The 25,467-nt window shown below is 41.0% G+C and overlaps 1 protein-coding gene and 1 pseudogene across 2 annotated transcripts in view; both read right to left on the minus strand.

Moving 5' to 3' along the window:
- Window positions 1–15,629: 15,629 nt before the first annotated feature.
- LOC124557538 lies at window positions 15,630–15,747 on the minus strand (annotated as a pseudogene).
- A 1,401-nt stretch (window positions 15,748–17,148) lies between these two features.
- The window catches only part of LOC124555648 (inner nuclear membrane protein Man1), a 337,416-nt gene continuing 329,097 nt past the window's right edge, over window positions 17,149–25,467 (minus strand). For both annotated transcript variants that reach the window (XM_047129632.1, XM_047129631.1), the window contains exon 12: window positions 17,149–17,479. The gene's annotated coding sequence lies outside the window, so the exon portion shown is untranslated. The remainder of the gene's footprint in view (window positions 17,480–25,467) is intronic.

Genomic DNA, 25,467 nt, shown 5'->3' on the forward strand with positions numbered 1-25,467 from the left:
TTCAATTCCTTTATCTTGGCGGTTCGCGCATGCCCGCCCAGACGCGGGAGATTGCTGCGTTGCTAGTTGTACGCGCCAAGAGAAGCAGCGCCATAGTATAGTTCGCAGACTTATGTTTAGGGGGGAGCGCGCAGTTTATGAAGTAAAGCCACCACGGCTGCATTAACCCTTTCGCTGCTACAGAGACGTGCTCTCCGCATTTCGCGATGTGCGCGATTTTGTCATAATCGCACTGCTCGCCTGTGCAGACACATGCTGTTTCGACTGTTTTGACACACTTTGTCATTCGATTTCACAAAAACTATTTGGCCCAAAAATTCGATTTTTACACATCTTCTTGACTGATACCTTCCCCCCCATGAATGACTTAATTTTGTTTCGAAGTTCAACGCAGTTATTGTGCAGCATTAGATGTAGTAAACCATTGCACGAAATTTTGAAGAGTTTGCAGAGATAAAAGTCCATACTTTCCGTATGGTCGATTTTAGTTGCCACTATAAATTTCATGAAAATTACATTCAAACGAATAAAATTCATGAAGTAAGACACTTCGATATTGTTTTTAAATAAAGAAAATATTAAGCACCAAACAAGGTTTGAACTCAGAACCTTTCGCTTAGCAGCCATACACGTTAACCATTACACTAACGCAGCTTGTCATTTAATATGCTTCCCGGAAGACTTTAAAATATCATGCAAAATACCGACACACACTGTTGGTATGACTATGAATTACTCACGTTTCGTCGAAGTACAATAGGAAATAAACAATTACCACTGTTCTTTATTGCGAAAAAGCGGTTAGTGAGAATGATACGAACACCTTTCCTTGCTATCGCCTGAATTAGGAGGTTTATTGCTTGTTTGGTTTAATTAATTAATAGAATATTAAGCAATTGGTATAAAGAATGCTTTTTCCAAACTTTCTATAAAAGAAAGTCTGCTATCAAGACACTGCTTTTATTCAATTACTTTATTTATGACTGAACGTTTCTAAAACTGAAGACACTCGTCCGTGCTCTGCACTGCAGTCGAGCTATGGCAACGTCGTTCTCTGTTCATTGGCTGACTGTCTTTTCTGACGTCACATAGAAAAGTAGTAGTAAAATGTGGAGTCATAGAAAGGAATGAAAGGGGAAGCCACATCGTAGAATTTTACTTGGAGCAAAATTTAGTCACTGGTAATACTTGGTTTAAAAGTCATGAAATAAGACTGTGTATGCAGGATAGTCCTGAAGACATCAGAATCTTTCTGACACATTACATAATGACAAGATAGTTTTTTCTGACACTAGATTTTAAAATGCAGAACATTTCTGGGAGTAGATGTGCACTCCAACCATAATTTATCAGGTATGAACTGCAGATTAAATTGGAATAAACTGCAGAAAGGTAGGAAATTAAGGTGCTGGAGCTACATAAACTGAAACAACCAGAGGTTGTTGAGAATTTCAAACAGAGCATTAGGCAATAATTGACAAAAACAAGGGACAGGGATACAATAGAAGATGAATGGGCAGCTAGGAGTGATGAATTAGTGAAGGCAGCAGAGAAACAGCTAGGCAAAGAGACAAGCCCACAAAGAAATCCTTAAGATAATAAGCAAGATAATTAATTTAATTCACGAAAGGCTAAAACATGATGATACAGTAAATAAAGCAGTCAACAGAGAATAAAGATGTCTAAAACATGAGATTGACAGAACATGCAATAGACACTACTGGCCATTAAAATTGCTACACCAAGAAGAAATGCATATGATACACGGGTATTCGTTGGACAAATATATTACACTAGAACTGACATGTGATTACATTTTCATGCAATTTGGGTGCATAGATCCTGAGAAATCAGTACCCAGAACAACCACCTCTGGCCGTAATAACGGCCTTGATATGCCTGGGCATTGAGTCAAACAGAAATTGGATGGCGTGTACAGGTACAGCTGCCCATGCAGCTTCAACACGATACCACAGTTTATCAACAGTAGTGACTGGCATGTTGTGACGAGCCAGTTGCTCGGCCACCATTGACCAGACGCTTTCAATTGGTGAGAGATCTGGAGAATGTGCTGGCCAGGGCAGCAGTCGAACATTTTCTGTATCCAGAAAGGCCCATACAGGACCTGCAACATCTGGTCGTGCATTATCCTGCTGAAATGTAGGGTTTTGCAGGGATCGAATGAAGGCAATGCCGGTCAACTGCTGTTTGTGTATGAGAAATCGGTTGGAAACTTTCCTCATGTTAGTACGTTTTAGGTGTCGCCACTGGCACCAACCTTATGTGAATACTCTTGAAAGCTAATCATTTGCATATCACAGCATCTTTTTCCTGTCGGTTAAATTTCGCATCTGTAGCACGTCATCTTCGTGGTGTAGCAATTTTAATGACCAGTAGTGTAGTAAAGCAGTAAAGGCTGCAAGAGAAGTGCAAAGTTGTAGAGGGGTGCATGACTAGGGTACACATAGATGAAACCTGAAAGAAAACTGAAGAAACCTTTCGAGAAATGAGAACTAGCTTTATAAATAACAAGATCTCAGATGGCAAGTTTGGATTATGCAAAGAAGTGAAGCCTGAAAGGAAGAAGGAATATAATGATGAGCTATACAAATGTAAGACACTTGAAGATATTATTGAAAGGGAAGAGGAAGTAAATGAACAGGAGATGAGTGATATGATACTGCAACAAGAATTTTGACAGAGTGCTGGAAGACCTAAGATGAAACAAACACTTCGAGTTGACAACCAACCCTCACAGTTACTTATGATCTTTGCTAGAACTTATCACAACAAAACTAGTTCACTTGGTATGCAAGATAGATGAGGCAGACAAAATACTCCCAGATTTCATGACTGTAATAATTCAAATTCCAAAGAAGGCAGTTGCTAACAAGTTTAAGTATTACACAACCATCAGCTTAGTAAATCATGGCTGCAAAATAGCACCACAAATTATTTACAGAAAAATGGAAAGGCTGGCAGAAGCCTACCTCAGGAAAGATCAGTTGGGTTCCAGAGAAATAAATGAATGTGTGAAGCAATACTAACCCTATGACTTACTTTAGGAGGTAGACTATAAAGAAAGGCAAGCCCATGTTTAGAGATTTGTAGATTTCAAGAAATATTTTACAGTATTAACTGGAATAAACTATTTGAAATTCTGAAGGCAGCAGGGATAAAATACATTGATTGAAAAGTTATATACAGATTGTGCAAAACCAGACTGCAATCAAAGGACATGAAAATGAAGCAGGAGCTCAGAAGGAAGTGTAACAAGTGAGAAGCAATAAAAATATTGATGTTGGTGCTCATATTGTAATTCTGTTGGAGACAGAACAGATCTTGGGAAATCAGTCGAACAGAATGGATGTGTCTTAAAATTAGGTTATAAGGTGCACATCAACAAATGTACAGCAAGGATAATACATTGCAATCTAATTAAATTAGGTGTTGCTGAGGGAATTAGATTAGGAAAATAAGCTTTGCTATTTGTGTAACAAAATATCTGTTGATGGCAGAAGTAAAGAGTGGAATATAAATTTTAAGTGTTGGGAAATATTTTCAAAGTTTTGGAGTGCAGCTGCACAAGGTCTGTTCAAAATATTCCGGGACATTCATAATTTCACATCAATGGTGTGAATGAAATGCAGATGGCATCCCTGCACAGGCCTGTGTTCAATGTGTAACTGCCAGAAGTTTCATTGTTGTATGTCTGTTAGTTATTGTTCAGTGCTGTATTGAGTCGAACATTGTGTCACACAGTTTGTACATTGTAAGATGGCAGAGTTAGAGGAGCAATGCATCTGGATTAAATTCTGCGTGAAACTCAAGAAAACCTTTACAGAGACACACCAAATGATGCTAAAAGCCTATAGGGATGAGTACTTAACCTGTACTTGGTGTTATGAATGGTGAACACTGACTAAAAATGTTAAAAATGACCCTCATTCAGGACACCCCCACAACGTCTACTGACAATGCTCATGTCAGTAATGTCAGCCAAATTGTGCATGCCAATCACATATTGACTCTCTGAGAGATTGCAGAAGAATGTAACATTTCAGCTGGATCACGGCATGAAATCCTGACACAGCATCTTGGAATGCATCATGTTGCCGCTCATGAGTCCAGACCAGAAACACCTTCGCCTCACAATCTGTGAAGAGCTTTTGCATCGTGCAAATGAGAATGAGATGTTCCTTAAGAGAATCATAACTGGTGATGAGACGTGGATCTACAGTTATGAAGTTGAGACCAAGGTTCAATCTTCACAACAAGTCAGGAAAGTTTCTCCAATAGCACGTCAGGTAACGTCAAATGTCAAAGCCATGCTGATGGTTTTCCCTGACTTTGAAGAATTAGTTCATCGTGAATTCACACCATGGGGACAAACTGTTAATCGATGCTACTATCGGGGATGTGTTGCGATGTCTGTGGGAAAATGTGACAAGAAAACGGCCTGAAATGTGGCGAGACAATTCATGGCTCTTGCATCACGATAATGCACCCATGCATTCATCTCTGTTGTTGCATGATTATTGCACAAAAAAACGAAATCGCTGTGCTGCCTCATCTTCCGCACTCTCCAGGACCTTGAGGACGTTTTTTATTTCCAAAATTGAAAACCCCGTCGAAACGTACCAAGCTCAATAGATACACGACAAATACCATGAGAGGCTGCCATAACACATGTACAACCACACACACCTGGCACCTCTCAGTTCCAAGAAGTAACCTCCAGGTGGCACTCACAAATCCAGACAACTTTCTGCTTCCATGCCACGTCTGTCAGTGCATCGTAGTCATCCACTGACAGTGTTGCCAGTTGCCAAAGAGAGTGCTGTCAACTAGGGACTGTTCTGCTTCCACCTAGTACTGGCAAAGATGGAAATCCTTCCTCCAACAGGCAGAAAAAAATGACACACAGTGGACACACTTTCAGTTCTGATCCTGCAGTGAGAACAGTACAGTGCCTGTAGGCAGCAGTGACAGTTCCTCCAATTATACTATAGAGCACAGTTTCATTAGTTCCATTCTGAAGACCACATTCTGACTTAGCAGTCACTATTTATGGAGAACTAAGACAGTTGAATGTGTTTCTCCATAATTACTTTCAGTTATAGAGACTATTTTGTAGACCACCAACTAACAACAGAGTTATTTAGATTTCACTGTAATCCATATATGACATCAAGTTCCACACATCAATCTGTAAAGTTTAGTAACTTTTTCTTAATAAAAGTTACTGGTTATTTCTTATTGTGTTGTCTCATTCCTGTTCTAGTGCTGCCATATCGAGCAAGTGTTTAATCAAATCATAGTAGCACGTAATCTGCCACCCATTTGAATGAACTACATCTGCACATACTTGGGCTGAATTAATAGTAACATTGTCACTACATCTCAAAAGGTGATGCTGATGATGATTATGATGAAAGATCATTTGCTTTCACCTGGTGTACACATTCAAATGGAATTCGGCTAATATCCTCAGGGAAGACAGTGAAAGTTATTACATTTTCATTAAACTTCATTCATTTTCATTCAGAAAAGAGTGGCCTATTCTGCAGATCCTATTTATATGCTTCCAGAATAGCTCAAAAATGTGTACAATACACCAACACGTTTTCAGATTTATGTCAAAAGGCTTTTTGTGATTAACTGATCTTATTCAGTACCAATGTTCCTGGTACTAGTTTAGAGTCTTTTGCTGTATTTCATTTGTGTGTTTATCTTTCTTAAATAAAAGAAAAAAAATCAGCAGCATTTCATGTGAGTCATGCAGATTCTTGTTTCATGATCATACACATTTAGTTTATAAGGTTTTATGCAAAAAGATTTCTTTGGGTACACGAATATTTAACAGCACACCTCAGACTCTAAGCATTTTCTTGCTGCAATGGAGCTCTTTTCACTGTTAACTGTGATGTGAGCAGTTGAGCGGCACAGGGTGGCAAAATCCCTGCTGCCAGATACATTTACAAGTGAAAACATACACCTTAACTTCCGGAATGTGGGTCGCTCTCATCCTGGAGTCCTAGTGAGTTGCCGCCCTTTCTAACATTACCCAATCAGTCCCTCTTTACTTCTTATGAAAGGAATTAATACGGGGGTCACTCCAAAAGAAATGCACACTATCTTTTCTAAAATACATCTTTTATTCTATATTTTTGAAAGTTTTACAGTGTGTACATACATCCTTTAGGAACAATACTTTTATTTCTCCACATAATTTCCATCCCTCTCAACTGCCTTACGCCATCTTGGAACCAGCGCCTGTATATCTGAACGGTAAAATTCTGGACCAACCTGTTGGAGCCACTGTTTGGCAGCATGCACAAGGGAATCATCATCTTCAAACCTTGTTCCACAAAGAGAGTCTTTCAGTTTCCTAAAGAGATGATAGTCACATGGAGCCAGGTCAGGACTGTAAGGTGGGTGTTTCAGTGTTGTCCATTCGAGTTTTGTGATCGCTTCAATGGTTATTTGACTGACATGTGACCGTGCATTGTAGTGCAACAGCAAAACATCCTGCTTTTGCCACTGTGGTCGAACATGACTCAGTCGGGCTTGAAGTTTCTTCAGTGTTGTCACATATGTATCAGAATTTATGGTGGTTCCACTTGTCATGATGTCCACAAGCAAGAGTCCTTTGGAATCGAAAAATACTGTAGGAATAACTTTTCCAGGAGAAGGTGTGATTTTGAATTTTTTTTTTTTCTTGTGTGAATTTGCATGATGCCACTCCATTGATTGCCCTTTTGCCTCTGGTGAAAAAATGATGGAGCCATGTTTCATCACCTGTCACAATTCTTACAAGAAATTCATCTCCACCATTCTCGTACTGTTCCAAAAGCTCGCTGCATACCGTTTTTCTTGTTTCTTTGTGAGCCACTGTCAACATACTGGGAACCCACCTGGCACAAACCTTTTTTAACGCCAACCTTTTTAAGTATTCTGCAAACACTTCCTTCCCCTATCCTAACGTAGCGTGACAATTCGTTCACTGTGACGCGTCTGTCAGCAGTCACCAATTCGTTAACTCTCTGCACATTTTCTGGAGTGTGTGCAGTATGAGGCCTGCCGCTGTGAGGACAATCCTCAATATTGCCATGCCCGCTTTCATCACGTAACCTGCTTGCCCACCGACTAACTGTACTGCAATCGACAGCAGCATTTCCATACCCCTTTTTCAACCTCTTCTGGATGTTTCCCAATGTCTTGTTTTCACAGCACAGGAATTCTATGACAGCGCGTTGCTTCTGATGAACGTCAAGTGTAGCAGCCATCTGGAAGACATGCTGTGACGGCGTCACTCAAGGAAACTGGTTGAACTAAGTTTAAAAACAAGCGGGAAGGATGTATCTACACACTGCAAAACTTTCACACGTGCAGAATGAAAACTGTAGTTTTACAAAAGTAGTGGGCATTTCTTTTGGAGTGACCCTCGTAGCTCCAAGAGCTTCGATTACTGTTTTCACTTTTAAATGTGTCAATCAGCAGTACTGGAATTCAGCCTCCTGAAGGTAATTACTAACCAGTTTTCAATATAGCAGTTCACCAATATCTGTCATAGTTGTTCTAGTGGGTTACATCTGTGTTACTTTTCCCAATTTTTACACTATAATCTTTTAGTGTCTTCTTTTGCATCTCATGAAAGAATAAACATACATAGGTTGGAACTTAAATAGTGGCAACACTGCTGTGGAGACAGTATGCAATGGAATCTACTATTGTCGCTGATAGCCCACTTTCTTGACATACCTACCTTACCTCCGAGCAAATGGACTCGCCCGTCCCATGTCACCGGCGTGCGCACAATCGAGGGAAACACAGTCACTTGTGAGCAAGCAGTCTAACATAACTACGTTTTCGAAACACAACAGAGCTGGATAAAGATTGAATGTGCCAGAGGTCGTACAGCACGACAGTGTCATCAAGGTCTTCAAGAGGTGTGCGGGGAATCGGCATTGCTGTACAGAACAGTGGCACGTTGGGTAAAAGCCTTCAACGAAGGTCGGCAAAGTGTGGCAGACATGCATCGGGCAGGTCGTCCTAGTGTCTCTGAACAAGTAGTGCATGCTATTGCCGCATTAGTGGACAGTGATCAACACCATACGATTCATGAACTCACCCACGAAATCCGATTAATGCAAAGACTGTGCTTCACATCCTGAAGGAACGCCTGGGCATGTGAAAAATTGCAGCATGATGGGTTCTGCATGACTTGATGGAAACGTAGAAATGGATGCGTTACGACACTGCTCAAATGCACTTGGAGCACTATGAGTGGGAAGGAGAGACTTTCTTACACCGTATCATAACACTGGATGAGACATGGGTCACATTGTACGAGCCAAAACTGAAACACCAATCCAATGAATGGCACCATTATGGGTCGCCACCAAAGTGAAAAATGCATCAGAGCCCCAGTGTGGTGAAAGTTATGGTGATTCTCGTGTATGACTGTGATGGTGTTATCCTAATGCATTACGTTCCTCCACAGCAGACCGCCAATGCACTGTATTACTGTTTGTTTTTGGAGTGTCACCTGCAACCAGCTTTGCGAAAGAAGTGGCGACACTTTCGGCACAGCCCACCCACCAGTTTGCATGACAATATGCGGCCGCATACACCGCAAGCTGTGGCTGCTCTGTTTGGTCGATGGGACTGGGAAGTACTGTACCATCCACCATACTCTCCGAACTTAAGTTCTTGTGACTCTGATTTTATTCTGAAGATGAAGGAACCACTTCGTGACATTCGCTTCAGAATTGTTCCAGAGATTCAACAGGCAGTAGACAGCTCCATTTGCACCATCAACAGAACAAGCTCTGCTAACAGTAAACTACGCCCTCCACATCGCTGGTGACTGCTTTGAAGGACAGTAACAGGTGCAAACACGTAACTCTTTTGTATCGGTTGTGAATAAATAGTTGCCACTATTGAAGTTCCAACCCTTGTACCTGCATAAACTATCACAGCAATTCCTTTTAATAGTCCCTGTCCTCTAATCAATCTTTGTTAACATCATGTGTTAGTATGTTTATCTCTTTCCATCTTCTCGAGAATGGTTTGTTTCTCATGCTGATAAGACATTATACTTTAACCCCCCTTCTGATCTGTTCATTTTTCTTGAATGCATATAGAGAGCACACTTATTCCTCCACGCTTCAGCCATCAATGGTATGTGTTAAATTAGAAGGGACCACAAAAAATAGGGACTGTGGCATGACAATATCAAAACAGAAAAGTGAGTGCGTGTGTGTGTGTGTGTGTGTGTGTGTGTGTGTGTGTGTGTGTGTGTGTGTGCGCGCGCGCACCCGTGCATTTGTGGTTTAGGGGCGCTCAATGTCAAAGTTATCGGCGCCCATACGAAGATGAACAGAAATGCATGTGATTAAAATGTAGAAAATACAATAAAAGAAATAAAAGGGAATCTGAGATAAAATCGTACTCACTCTCTCCCGATCTCACCATCATCAACTGCTCAATACCACTAGCTCATAATAGGGAACACATGTGAAAAATGGGGAGATGTTTGAAAACTGTCTATTAAAACACAATGAAGTACGGAAAAATAAAACAAATGCACAGGAGCATGTGGCTGGCCAATCACTTAACAAAAATATGGATGAGCCATCCACTCTGAAAACACATTAAATTGTCACTCTAAAATTTTTGAGGAACACGTCAGACATTGCACAAAACAATCGAGTAATTTAAAATAGAACAAATTGGTTGACAAATGAGTGGCTGCCCTCTTGTCTGACTACAAAATACAGTCTACTAAAATATGGCACATCATGATTTGCACATCACAAATACCAAACAATGGAGGCTCTTCTCGGTACAGCAAGAAGCCATGTGTCACTGGGCTGTGGTCTATGTGAAGATGAGTGAGAAAGACCTCGCCGCTGAGTTGTGAACTTTGCCAGATGCACTTTGTTGTCTGTCATGTCAAGCCAACAATGGGGCAATAGCGTGAAGGGGGATGATACATTTAAGTATCTGAGGATCATGGAATGCCTCCTTGACTGCTACATCCACCCCTTCATACCCATGTGCCTTGGTACCCAGCAGAAAGACATCTCCTTCCCCAGCCTTTGTAAGTGGAGAAGGGCATCCTGGATATATTGGACTACTTTATCGGCTGGGAACAGAGGAGGAATTGAGCAGGCACGACAGATCTCTTATGTTCTAGCACCCTCAAGATTGCAAGTCATTCACCATCAAAGACAGTGAGGTCTGGAGGCAACCAAATTTTGAGGACACAGTCAGGGAAAACATCAGAGCAGCCAACGGAATCCACCTGTTTAGACCCATCCATGAATACAGTACATAGTTCTGATGCTCATTTAAAATGTCAAAAAACATCTAACAAAAACATAAGCAGCAGTGCAACCTCTCCTGCACTGCACTAACCCTAAATTCACTCTGGGCCTCCACAGTAACCAGGGTGGCAGCCAGTTAAAATCCTGGATCTGAACCTGTACATTACCCACACCAACAGACTCCATTTCATGCTTCACACTGATTCCAAACAGCCTTGCTGCTCGTGGGTGACTGGAGAAACAGTGTTTCACAGCTGGATTAGCAACAGTATGACACATTGGTGAATTCAGAGCAGCGAGTAACTTGTATGCTTGAACATCATGACCATACACTATCGGACGAAAAATGATGGTTCCCCAGCCTCAGCACAGAGCTGTGTACAGAGCTGCTCCTGTAAGCACCTGTGGCCAGCCTGATCCCCTCAAGGTGGATAGCATCAAGGATCTTCAGATAAGGTCTCTCTGAGCCATACACCATGCACCCATAATCCAGCCACAACCTCACGAAAGCTCTATAACACTGGAGCAGACGTGTCCTGTCTACTACCCACAATTTTTGGCTAAGTTGCTTCAAGATGCCTTCTCGGCTCTTGCCTTCAGGTCTTTTGGGTGTGGTAACCATGATAGTTTGGAATAAAAAAAATAGGCTCAGAACCCTCAAAGTATCTTTAAAAGGTAGAATGGTGTCCTTCATATGCACGTCAGGAAAACTAAAATGACGACGTGAACATCCAGACCAGACATCACTTAACCATTCACTCCCGAGTCTTTCCCACACAGCTCATTAAGGTGACACTTTGCTAACTACTAGGACACATTTGGTCCTTTCCTGGCTTGAGGAGAGATACCAAAATTGCCTCATTGTTGTCCACATGGAGAACGGGTATTTGTAGGACTGCATTGTTGGACAAGTGCATCCACTTTTTTCCATGTTGGCACAATAATGACAGAACACTGAATCTTGGCTGGCAATGGCACTAGTCAGTAGAAAATGCTCTGCCATCATCTGGATGATGTTTGTGGGTGTTGTTGGAAGACAATAATGTTTCAGCACCACTGCTATAGGGAGCGGACTGTATTTACTGGAAATCATCCTTATGGCTCCCATACTTTTGTAGAACAAATGAAGCAGTTTAGAGAGTCCTGGAATACTCCTCATGACCTTTTCTTGCTTTCCTCGAGAACGCATTAAGCCTTGGCTCTAGCCAATTGAAAAGCTGAGAGGTTTTCCATCATTGGGTGCCACTTAAACTGTCGCAGAGCCACATGCTCGACTCAGACTGTTAAGCAGCACTCATCGGTCCATCAAGGTATAGGTTGCCTCCTAAGATGATCTGAGGACTTCCAGATGGATAAGTCAGCAGCATAGTGGACCAATGTGTGAGTGGTCCACCCATTTGTGGATGCTGCCTTGGTGTTCAAGCAAAGACAGCTGGCTAAACAGCATGCAGTTAATTCTGCTGATCATCCACCTTGGTGGTGCCCTTTCAGTGAGTGCTCCTCCCAAGAGGTGAATCCTGAGTGGGAAGTGGTCACTGGAATGAAGGTCACAATCTGAATCTGTGAGGACCAGGGAGCAGAAAGGGAAGTACATTGCTGAGGATGACCCATTAGCAGTGCTGAAATGAGCAGTATCACCAGTGAGTAGGATGCACAGCTCCTGAAAAATCATGATGCTCTCTAAAACCCAACCCCAGGGGCAAAAACAGTACAAGACATGGGTGGGGCAATTGTTCTGAAACATCTCCAAGAGCCTCAGAATCTTTCGTTCCCTCAGATGGTAAATACAGAGAGCAGATGGTAATCCGTTGACCCACATGAACTTCAGTAGCTAATGTTTGTAGAACAATAACAAAAGGGAGAGTAGAGGAATGGTGTGTATTACTGACAAACACAGTAACCCCTCCCTTGGCCCTTTTCCCAAACACGTCATCCTTGTGAAAGAGGGTATAGCCTCAGAACACTGGGGCCGAGCACAGGGAGTGTTCCTGTGCTAGGTGTTTCAATTCCTCCAAATGCATGCTGAACACACTGACATTCCGCTGTAGTATGGGAGACATTTATCACAGTCTCTCCATCGAGGTTGGGAGCCAGCAATGGGTCAGGTTCAGCCTTAGGGCGAGATGGTTGCTACAGTCGGACTTCACATTCCAATGGTTCTGAAGCAGGTGCAGTAGAACTGTCAGGTTGAATGACATCACCATGGGCTGACAGTTTACCACCTGTTGACATCTGTGGTGGAACCATCCTGTTTGCTTTTTTGGTCTGGGAGGGCTTTATAGAAACTACCACAATGGCCGTAGTGGCAGTGCTGGGCTGTTTACCAGATTCTGCCTCTGGAGGCGCTGGGAGCTCTGCAATGTTGGCAACCATGAATTTTTCTGATATTCTTGAGGGTGGAGGGGGAAGGTAGGGGGATTATGGACTCTGAAATACCTGCTGATATAAAAGTGCACTTACAAACGCAAGTATTAGTGCTGACACTAGTAACCTCTGTTTGTGTGGAAGCATCAGCCGTCAGAAAATGCTTTTTAAGAGCTGAAGCAAAACAGGCAGCTGAAGCAAAAGAGGGAGCTGAAGCAAAGGATGAAGTGAATTTGGGAGGCTGCATCGCTTTATAGAATTTTTTTGTGCTCATCATACGTTATACGCCTTCTTGTTTTCGGCTCCCTGTACCTCATGTCCTCCAAGGAAGGTACTGCAGTTCCTACTTCAGAGAGGGTGATCCACAGAGCAATTGACACACTTTGGAAGAGATGAACGACCAATTCCTTTGTGTGTGGCCTCACCACATTTGTCACAAGTGGTTTCTCCCTTACAACTGAGAGTAGTATACCCAAAGCGTTGGCATTTAAAACAGCACACTGGGTTGGGTACATAAGGCCACACACTTAGGCAATGTAAACCTGCCTTGATATGGTCTGGAAGTTTTGTGCCATTGAAAGTGCGAGGGTCATTCAATAATTAGAGAGACAAATTGGTCCGGGGAAAAAACCGTTAGTAGGGCAAGTTTGGTACTTTTATGGCTTTAAGTTGACATCATTGGAATGAGCCCTGATCAGCTGATGTGTCAATATTGTTTTGTTTATAACCTCAAAAATACATTTCACAATTGCGAGTCCGCATGAAATGTCTACATTAGTTGAACAACGTTCTGTCATTCTTTTTTACTTGCTGAAGGTGAGAAACCAGTGAATATATACTGTAGAATGTCTAAAGTTGATGATAAATGTTGTATGAATCTCGCAAATTTTTACAAGTGGGTAGAGGAGTTCAAAAATGGTTGCGACTCAGTGATAGACGAACACTGTTCTGGCCGACAACTTGCAGTTTCAACTCCCTCACCCTAAAGTCAAATTGACGACATTATTCGTGCCGACTGCCATGTGACTGTGGAAATGATAGCTGATAAGGTTCAAGTTATTATTGGTACAGCTCATAACATTATCTGTAACAAGCTGAATTACCATGAAACATGTGCAAGATGGGCCCCAAAGGAGTTGATGTGGCTAAACAAGGAGACAAGGTTGAGAGAGTGCGCAGAGCTAAAGGAACGTTACGAAAGGGAAGGTGAGCACTTTCTCAGGAAAATTTTAACTTGTGATGAAACTTGGGTTCACTATTATGAGCCAGAATCAAAAAGACAAAGCATGGAGTAGAAGTACACCAACTCACCAGTCAAGAAAAAATTCAAAGCCCAAGCATCAGCAAGGAAAGTCATATTGACAGTGTTTTGAAATGCTGAAGGTCAAGTGTTTTGTGATTACCTCAAAGAGCAGTGTACAATGAACAGTCAATAGTACTCGGATTGCTTTTAAACAAGGTAAACCCAGTCATGAGACAGAGATGTCGCGGATCTCAGAGGCGAGGTGTGATTCTCCAGCAAGACAACGCACGTCCTCATATCGCTCAACTAACCCGTGAAACCATTGACAAAATGGGCTGGGAAGTACTGCCTCATCCCCTTACAGTCCTGACTTAGCACCTAGTGATTTCGATTTGCTTGGTGCACTGAAGGAGTCATTACGTGGGAAGAGGTTCCAGGACAACGAGGATGTGAAAAAGTTTGTGGGAAATTGGTTCAAACATAAAGATAAAGAGAACTTTGCAGCTGAAATAAAGAAGCTTGTAACCCATTGGAACAAGCGCATAAATGTTCATGGGGATTATGTTGAAAAGTAGAAGAAGTATTGTTTTGTAAAAATAAATGCTTTTTTCTCCAGACCAATTTGTCTCTTTAATTATTGAATGGCCCTTGTATAAACGATTGTGATTTGATCAGATTGCCATCTACACTTTTCATTATTTTTTGTGTCAACAATGCCTTCTAGGCCCACTCAGCTTTCAGCTCCTCTTTGGGAATACCTACCACATCTCTACATAACACCACACCTTTGCTGTAGATCAAGGTGTTGTGTAGTTCAGTGTCAACTGCATATTCCCCTAAGGCATTTAGCTATCTCAAGGTTCTTTACTTGTTGGGAACTAGAAATTTCTACCAACAGAGACCCATTACACAATAGCTTGACAGATTTTAAAGTGCCAGTAATGCCCTCTAAACACGTTCGAATATAGAAATGGGAAACTTTCTCAAAGTTGTCCTATTTGCTTTTAACTACTGAAAACACATTCTGACTGGTAGCACGCATTCTGTTACTACTAACTCAAGAACTCTGAAAAATCCCTACACACTTTATCGACAGTCAGTATATACAATGCAAGCTGAATAATGACAAGCTTAGAGAAACATTAACACAACTATTAACTGTCCAAGTATACAGTCCTATTGCTGACAACTGAATGCCCACTGGCATCGAGCTGGTCTGACTCCAGAATGTTTGCATAGTATGGAGAAGATACAAGTGGATGAGGCCCCACTGGCAGCTGCCCAAAATGTTCATACTTGTCGGCTGTGGCACTGACTGTAGGTGATGGTGGCACACTTGCTTTGCTCTTTGCCTGGCAGCCACTGGGGCCACATAAAAACACTGTGGTGGCTGATTGCACGGGCGCACAGTCAAAATACCCACCTGTGAAACATCCATTCCACTGGGAGTTGAAGAATTCCATCTCAATCCCAGAAGTCTCTCCTCCCGAACAGGCCATGAAGGCCAAACAGTACTGACTGGGTGCAGTGTCATCCTCAGCTCACAGGCGTCACTGGATGCGGATATGGAGGGGCATGTGGTCAGCACACCGCTCTCCCAGCCGTATGTCAGTTTCCGAGACAGGAGCCACTACTTCTCAATCAAGTAGCTCCTCAGTTTACCTCATAAGGGCTGAGTGCACCCCACTTGCCAACAGTGTTCGGCAGACCAGATGGTCACCCATCCAAGTGCTAGCCCAGCCCAACAGCACTTAACTTCGATGATCTGACGGGAACCGGTGTTACCACTGTGGCAAGGCCGTTGGCAGTCCCATGAGTAGCTAGGGAAATAATGGTCCACTCAGACAGAGCCCCTCTTGCCTGAGTAAGTGTTATACAATTGAGGTGTGGCAGTCTCCTCTGAGACTGCCTAGTAATGACTGTTCCACCTAAACAGCCATGCATCTCATCGGCACGCAACACACCTTGAGACTGAGAGGTTTTTTTTAATGGAGGTAGTCAAAGCCATGATCCCCATTCCCTGTGGAAGATTGCACCACTGCAATGTGTAGTGGTTTAAGTACATCCAGAGCTTACTGTGACAGAGGACTGGTGGCACTTACTAGTCCGCAGGTCAGTAGCCCCAGGGTCACCAAGTCTATACCCAGCAAACAAATGCCAAGGCCTTGAGGGCTGAATCAAAAGTTTTTGATTTAAAGTAGCGCCAGAAAAGATCTGCTTGTATTACTCAAAGTGCAAAATTCTCTCAAGAACTGATCAGATACACAAAATCTAGAAATTTAATGTAGGAATCAAAGATTACGACAGGCATTTTAAATAGGGCTCTGCAAACGCATTCCTCGCATTCATATTTTTTGGATGCTGTTTAATGTTCATCAGACATTGATAAAATTAAAGAAAAGAGCACACACATCACATTCCAGCATGAGAATGTACTTGCAACATTTCATGTGGGCAGGTATTGAGGTTTTGACTGCATGTTTGTGAATCTAACCCAAAGTATTTAGATTACAAGGAAGTAGGAAGTCACAACCGGAGTATCTGGCTGAGTGGTCACATAACAGATATCCAGGGAAGTGAAACACAGCACGAGGTGGGTTGGGAATTGAATGTGTGTGCAGTATCATGTGATGAAGATTCCAGGAGGTAAGAAACATTTAATAACGAGAATGATAAGGTCAATCATATGCTACAACACACCACAAAGCCTGAATTCAATCTTTCAGATACAAGCATTATGTTCAAGAAATGAAACATGTAACTGATGGATACAGGTTTACAGTCTAGCTAATTTTTCAGTAGTTTGTGTTCAAGTTACTTGCTTTTCCTTACTTGAGAGAGTATACATTTCTACTTTCCATCTTTCCTCAACTATGAACAAAATATTTATTTTGATAAAGTAAAACATCAATGAAATTTCATAACCTTGACAAATTTTCTGCAGCACAATGGGATTTTAAGGAAGGTGGTGGCTGAGGTGGTAAATGCTTTTCATGAATAAGAACAGTTCAGATCTCTTATTTTAGATGTAATAAAATTGTTAAAGTACACCACATATAAAAAATAGCGCTCTTTCATATAGTGTCAAAATTTCTTTAACAGTGTTAGCATTATCACATTTCAACTTATGGAAACAGAGATACAGGAGGCATACATACAATCAAAAGCCAAATACACATCTTTGAACACAAAATTAGTATACCCTAATCACTCAAAAAATTATATTCCAGTGCTGTGGCTCAAGTATACACAGGTACAAGGAAAACATCATTCAGGTACATGCTACAAATTTTGCAGCAACAGAACTTCTGCAGCTCCCACAAAAGAAGTTATTTAAAAATCACAAGTGCTGCAGTAAACCTTACTATATCACTGTAACCATATTTATCAGGCATGTGTTGGAATCTCTAAAATACCAACATGAAGACTAATAATAAACACTTGTCTTTAATTACAAGGATATGTGGTTATTGGGAAATCACTCAGCTCAACAAACGCACAGTACCACCACTCTATGGCACTCGTCCAGCAACACAACCTGCAAAGAGGAAAAAAAAACTACACTTTTGAATCTCATAAATTAACTGACACTCCTTACAAATGTATGGGAAACTTTTATGAGACATGTTTGATCGTATATGAATATTATCATTACTATTACAAACAATATAATGGCTGTAGTAAAGATAACGTATAACGTGGATCATACCTGGGCCAAGAATAAACTGAAAAGCTGATGTGTGTATAACAAACACGCAGTGCCAACATAAATGAATAAGCAGTATAGATGGATGAGGTAGTGTTCAATGCTCTTTCTTTGAAAGCCCCCCTCCCTCCAAAAGAAAGAGAGAGAGAGAGAGAGAGAGAGAGAGAGAGAGAGAGAGAGAGAGAGCGCGATGGTTATCAAGGTGTGTTGAAATAATCTTACAATTTCAGTGGAGAAATGATCAGCCTGTAACTATGTTTTTTTTCTACTGCTACCTTTGTACACAGAGAGACCATTTTGAGGCTGAAAGAAAAGTCATGAGTTCGACATAGTCATTGACCACAGTAAATTTTTTCATCGGGGTTTCAAAAAATGTGTTGAACACTGGCCCCCCTCCATCCATCCATTCTTATTTTTCAGACATACAGGTGATACAGTTTTAATTTGGCTGCATGGCAAAGAGGCACTGCAGCAGTTCAGTGAGCATAAAAGCAGTAAACATTCAAATATAGGATTTACAGCAGATACAGATAAGGGTGGGAAGCTGTCTGTCATAGATATGCTGGTTGTACAGAAAGCAGATGGAGGACACATTGTATCAAAAACTGATGCACACAGACCATTATCACAATGGGCATAACTTTCAACAACTAGCACAGAAGGTAGCTATGCTGAACGGCCTAATACACAGAGCCAGGATACTTCTGGGCTTAATCATCTGACAACTATGTTAAGAAGGAATAGGCATTGAGTCCATGACATTAGGTTAACTCTGCCCACTTCCATTCTGAGGTGCAACAACAAGTAAGATTGGCAGAGCCTTAAACACACCTGAACTCAGACCTGCCTTCTAGACACCCACAAAAATTAAAGAAAATTTGTGTCCAGTTATAGATAAACTCAGCCAGAGAGTACCAGGAATTTAAAATATTCCTTTTCAGCATGGCAGCAGTTACATGAGGCAGCTGATCACCAAGCTGAACATCAGCGCGATCTCAAGTACAGAAATTTAAAAAAAATCTGTGTTGGCTGAGTTAAGTCTGATGAATAAACATAAGAGTATGTTTGAAATCTAAGCACAGAAGTGGGAGTCTTGCCAGTTCCATAACAGTCCAAGTTAGTCCCTGACAACGGTGATGACGACAGTCATTGAAAGCTTGGGATTTTATCCAAATTTTATGGGGCAAGTTAAATGAGAATTTTTTTATCCACAGCAAAGAAATATTGAGAGAAACTAAGAGATGAATGTGGAAGACTAGAGTAGAAACTGTTAAGAGTGAAGAACCAGGAAGGGGGGGGGGGGGGGGGGGAGGGAGGATCAGGTGTAACACAAAACTAGTTGCATAACAGAGCTTTCTTCACAAGAATACAGCCTTTTTGGACTTTCAGCACAGACAATACAGTTGTGCATAGGTTTCCTTCAGTAAAAAGTTACTTTGTTTATATCTCTGGAGACTTAAACCAGTACTCTCATATATAATTTGCTACGGTAAGTCAAAAATAGTTAACAAACTAATTCAGAGTGTTAATCCCACTACTGTGGGTACCTTGATTAATACGTGGGGCATTCAATAAGTAATGCAACACTGTTTGTCCCTTCTCGGTCAATTCCTGCTGAAAAAAGAGACAGAATTTGTTGTGGGGGCATTGTGGAGTATTCATACTTCAGACCCTCTAGTTTCATGAAGTTCCGATAGGTTGTGGCACTATATGTACCCTACAAAATGGTATCTGTAATTGAGGTGCATGCCTAGCAGATAGCTGTCACCGAGTTTCTTTTAGAGGAAAACCAGAGCATCGCAGATATTCGTAGGTGCTTGAAGGGTGTCTATGGAGACCTGGGAGTGAAGAAATGTGTGGCGAGTCATTGGGCGAGGCGTCTGTCATCACTGCAACAAGGTTGTGCGAATCTGTCTAATCTCCTGTGTGCTGGCTGGCCACACACAGTTGTGGCTCCTGCAATGTTGCAATCAATGGTCACTCTCATTCGAGGTGAGCAATGGATCACAATCAAACACCTTACAGCTCATCCTGAAGTCTCTGTTGGTAGTGTTGACACACTCATCCACCAGCTGGGTTACTCAAAGGTGTGTAGCAATTGCTTATGGCAATGCTCTTTACTGTATCTATCTCATTCTTGACAGTGTTTTCTTCTGAATCAAGGGAGTGTACTCTGGGTAGCACGGACCTAAATGCAGCATGTTTCTGTGTAGTGGGATGGCATAATGAGTTGTCCAGTGTTTTGTCTGTGTATGTGCATGTGCATTTTCTGTGTATGCTGAAATTGTGTTTTTGTTGGTGGTTGGTGATTTTAAGGTTCAGGAAGTTTATGCTCTTGTTGTCCTCATGCTCTATTGTGAATTTCATGTTTTAGTGGAAAGAATTGAAATCTGCTAGCAGTTCTTTGAGCTCATCTTTTGTTCCATCAAATAGCAGCAAGGTGTCATCAACGTATCTCCAGTAATATACTACTTTACTTTTGAGTCTATTGTCTTCATTAAAGAACTTACTTTCCAGATGATTGAGAAATATGTCTGCCATATAGAGCATGATGACAACAAGAGCATAAACTTCCTGGATCTTAAAATCACCAACCACCAACAAAAACACAAATTCAGCATACACAGAAAATGCACATACACAGACATAACACTGGCCAACTCTTCATACCATCCCACCACACAGAAACATGCTGCATTTAGATCCATGCTACACAGAGTACACTCCCTTAATTTAAAAGAAAACACTGTCAAGAATGCGATAGATACAATAAAGAGCATTGCCATAAGCAATGGCTACACAGTCAAAACAATTGACAATTTAAGCAGACAAATACACAAAAGCAAGACAACGAATGGACACACTGTGAAAGAAGAGAAAATATTCACCAGTATCCCATACTTGGGCCGCATATAACAAAAAATTGCCAACTTTTTCAGAAAAAAAGTAACAGTTGCATTCTCAACCAATAATAAGTTAGGAAACCTACTCATCCATAATGTAAAATCAAATACACAAACATACAACAACAGCAGAGTGTACAAAGTATCATGCCCCAGTTGTCCTGCCTACTACGTAGGGAAAACAGGTAGAAACTTCAGGACCCATTTTCAAGAACATGTACATGTTTTCAGGCTCAAGAATTTCAAAAAATCAGTCATTGCATAACACATGTTGGAAATGAAACATGTCATCAACAGTGTAGAAAACAATTTGGTAATACTACATAACAAACCCAATGGTAAGTCCCTAAGTCTGTTAGAACAACTGGAGATATACCTCCACAAAATAAAAAAAAACCAGAATCTATGTTAAATGAACAAACAGATTTCACAAGCTATAGTTATTTCAGTAATTTTAAAGACCTATTCTAAAGTTATTTCTTGCACATGTCAATTGTTGATAGTTATATTTTTAGCACTACGAATAAATTCATCTTTGACAACACCAAGTACAAAAACATCTGTGAAATGTTTATAAACATGTGTGAGCAAATTTACATCCTGATTGAAGTGACATGTACTAAAACGACAGAGAAAAGATTGTTTGCCGGTACTAAAACGTTGAAAATGCTTTCCTTGGATTATGGGGTAAGTTTACGCTGTTCATTTTCCACTATTTTGCACGTATTTTCTGCGTTCGGTTTACGAAATTCATAACCTAACATTAAACCTTTCTTGACAGGAATATGCATTTCACTTCATTCAGGAGAAGAAATAAAACATGCATTAAGACAAATTACACCTGATGATGGACCCACAGGGTCCGAAATGCATCATGTAGTTAATAAAACACAAAACAGTTGTGACTGAAGGCATTGTTTAATTCATACCTCCAATGTTTTGAATACAGTTACATTTTAAACTGCAAAATATGGATAAAATTAAACTTCTACTTCTCCACGAAAATGTAAGGACTCTCCCAAGTCTCCACACCCAAGAGGAGCTCACAAAACTTCATGGACTGTTCTTCCTCATCCACCCTACAGCCCGCATCTCGCACCTTCCAACTTCCAACTTCCAACTGTTTGGCCTAATGAAGGATGCATCCTCAGAAAGCTGTATCTGGATGATGGCAAGGTACGCTCCAACCAGTGGAGTGGTGCCATGCAGGAACACAGGCCCTCACAGTATGGTGACGTAAGGCCGTCACATTGAATGGAGATTATATTGAAAACAGTGTTTTGTAGCAAAAAGTGTGGGTAAAAATATAGTGTACTGGAATCCTGAACGAAATCAACCTGCTTAAAAAAAAATGTTGTGCATTACTTATCCAACGTCCATCGTAAGTAACTTCCACTGTCAAGAGTCAACTACTGTGGGCTACATCTTGATGACACAGATCATTATTGGCTACTGTGAACTGTAAAAGCACATACATTGACCAAGTGCAGAAAATAACTGGCCAAGTCAATGCTGAACAATAGCAATCTGTACTAAGCCATCCAGAACCATCACAATTCTATAGAAGTCATTATGTAATTTTGATCTTTGCTCACTTCATGTCACAGGTAACTTATTACCAAGGTTGTAAGAATGCTGTTGTTAGATGTTTTGAAGCATTGAAAAAGGTTTCCTAGACCGATGAGATTTAGTATTCGCACATCAAACACACATAAGACAAGCAGCCCACTTGCCACTTTCCAGCTGAGCAACATTCAAGCAGGTGGTGGAGTTATTACTGTGTTGAGAACGACCATGTGGGATGGGATGGGACTCTGATGTGGCTGCTATCATCTCCCACTGCTCATTGGCAAATGATGAAGGAACCTACTGTCAGACCACATACGTCCATCTATCCACCTACAGTAGACTGCAGATGATTTGCAACTTCAAGCAAGACCATACACCACCACACCTCAATTCAGGGATGGAATCAGAATGGTTTGGTGGTGACATTGTTTTCGGGACACTTAAAAACATGGTTATCAGTAACATTGCATGATATGAAGTAAATGCGTGGTGGATCAAACAAATACTTTCATCTTAAGCTATCTTCTTGGACACACATAAGAGACTTGAAAGATTGCCTGGCACAAACAATGCAACGAAGGACAATCTGTGTAGAATTCTTTGCACATTCGAGGTTGATCGTGACAATTTTTAATTGAACATCGTCCCAGGTGATGAAAAATGCATTCATCATATCGAACTGGAAACAAAACAGCAATCCACAGAGTCGTGCCACACCAACTCTCCTGTTGTCATGACATAAAATACCAAACAAAATTAGAACTAACTGAAAAATTACTAAAAGTTATTTCTTAATACATGTGGCTAAATGATCACACTGCTACCCTGTTGCCTAAAGTGAAAATGCAATTAAGTAAAATGTCGCACACTGGCACTGGTACGCCACAAGCACCACCTTTGGTGCGTCCTCTGGCCGGAGGAAGAATCATTTGAAGAAATCTTCATGGACATGAGTGAAAATGAATTGTGTACCAGGTCATCTAGTTTCAGTGATATTGCACAAGATGTGAGCACCTAGCACCCAGCTCTGACTAGTATCTGCTAGTAGCAGGTGGCAATACAGCGGTCATGTTCCAGCACGGTTCCTCAACACTTTTAGTGACTTGTCGAGTCCACGCAATGCTGCATCACTAAGGACAGTAGAATTTAGCAAACATGATAATGCAAAAAATAACACAAAATCAGTGGTTTTCAGTCACATATCACGAAACTGGCGATTTGTACGAGATAGCATGAAATTTGTAATTTTGCATCGTTAAAATGTTCTAAATCTGAAGATAGCAGTTTACTGATATATGTAACTAACCATTATTGAATGTTGAAACTGCATTTTTAGGTTTGTGCATAATTTTAAATTGTTAAATTGACAGTTCACTTCCCAACTTTGATGTGATGACCAAAATAGCACTGAAATTAGCAAAAATAATGTGGAATTCTGCAAGAGAGAGAGAGAGAGAGAGAGAGAGAGAGAGAGAGAGAGAGAGAGAGAGAGAGAGAGAGAAGAAAAAAAACAAGTCTGGCTAAAAACAACAGCAAAATGGACAAAAAATGACCAAAATTGGCAATGTAAACAACGCTGAATTTGGTGAAAAACTAACACTGAATTCGGCGAAAAACAGCACCAAACCCAGCAGAACAGGGCACCGAACCCGACAGAACAGGGCACAACATGGCACCGAACCCGGCACTGAACCCAGCAGAACACAACAACAAATCTGGCGAAAAGCAACACAACATCTGGCAAAAAACAACAAAAAATTTGGCAAAAGACTTTGAATATTTCAAATAAATACTAATAAATTTAGCAAAAACAACACTGACTTTGGCAGAAAATGATACCACATGTGCCAAAAAACCTCCGAATTTGCAAGTAAATAATAATGAATTTGGCAAAAATATGTATTAACTAATTTGGAGGAGAAAAGGACCAAATGTGGCAAAAGGTGACACTAAATTTGATGAAAAGTAACATAGAATTTGGTGAAAGATAACATTGAAAACAATTTTTTTCTGTACCTGTGCACCATTCATGTGATAAGAGTAGAAGGGGATTCTATACGAAACCACACAGGTAATCTCACACAACCAAATTTCAATCTTTCCCTTACTATGATACGTAGGCCATTTTGGAGCAATGCAGATGGTGTGGAACAGGTACCAGGCAAGCATATAACCCTCCACAGATGACTTAATGCATGGCAGTGAAGTGGTATGCACATATCACTTGGGTGTATGGAATCAATACAGTAAGAGAGGTGGACATGAAGATGTGACAGAGTAGCAGAAAGGAGTGTTTGGACACACCCAAGTCTACACCATGAAGGAAGTTGCCTAATTTATTAGAGTATCAACATGGACTGTCCAATGTGTGTACATGGCACAGTGTACAACTTTTTAGCCATGTACCCAGTGTAAGAATACGAGGGGCGTTTGAAAAGTCCATGCAAAAATAAAAACTACTTACGTGTTTGAGGTAAACCTTTTTTTTATTTTTCGACATAGTCTCCTTTTAGACTTATACACTTCATCCAACGCTGTTCTAATTTGTTGATCCCTTCCAAATAATAGGAATTGTCCAAGTCTGCAAAATATGTATTAGTTGCTGCAGTCACCTCCTTGTTTGAATAAAATCTTTGTCCCGCCAGCCATTTCTTGAAATTGGGGAACAAATAGTAGTCCAAGGGAGCCAAGTCTGGAGAATAGGGGGGATGTGAAATGAGCTGGAATCCTATTTCCATTAATTTTGCGACCACAACTGCTGAGGTGTGTGTTGGTACACTGTCGTGATGGAAAAGGACTTTTTTGCGATCCAATCACCGGCGTTTTTCTTGCAGCTAGGTTTTCAAACGGTCCAATAACAATGAATAATATGTACCTGTAATAGTTTCACCCTTTTCCAGATAGTCAATGAGGATTATCCCTTGTGAATCCCAAAATACAATCGCCATAACCTTTCCGGCCGAAGGACTGGTCTTCGTCTTTTTTGGTGCAGATTTGCCCTTGGTAACGCATTGTTTAGACTGTTGTTTAGTCTCAGGGGTATAATAATGTATCCATGTTTCATCCACAGTGACAAAACGATGACCAAAGTCCTGCGGATTCTTCCTGAACGGCTGCAAACCATCCCAGCAACACTTCACACACTTCTGTTTTTGGTCAAGCGTGAGCAATCGCGGAACCCATCTTGATGATAGCTTTCTCATGTCCAAATGTTTATGCAAAATATTATGTACCCATTCTTTCAAGATTACCATGCACTTTAACTCTTCTGTCATTCATCAGCATATCATGGATTTTATCAATGATTTCTGGAGTCGTAACCTCCACAGGGCGTTCAGCATCACTTGT

Source organism: Schistocerca americana, chromosome X, assembly GCF_021461395.2.
Source record: "Schistocerca americana isolate TAMUIC-IGC-003095 chromosome X, iqSchAmer2.1, whole genome shotgun sequence".
NCBI lineage: Eukaryota > Metazoa > Arthropoda > Insecta > Orthoptera > Acrididae > Schistocerca > Schistocerca americana.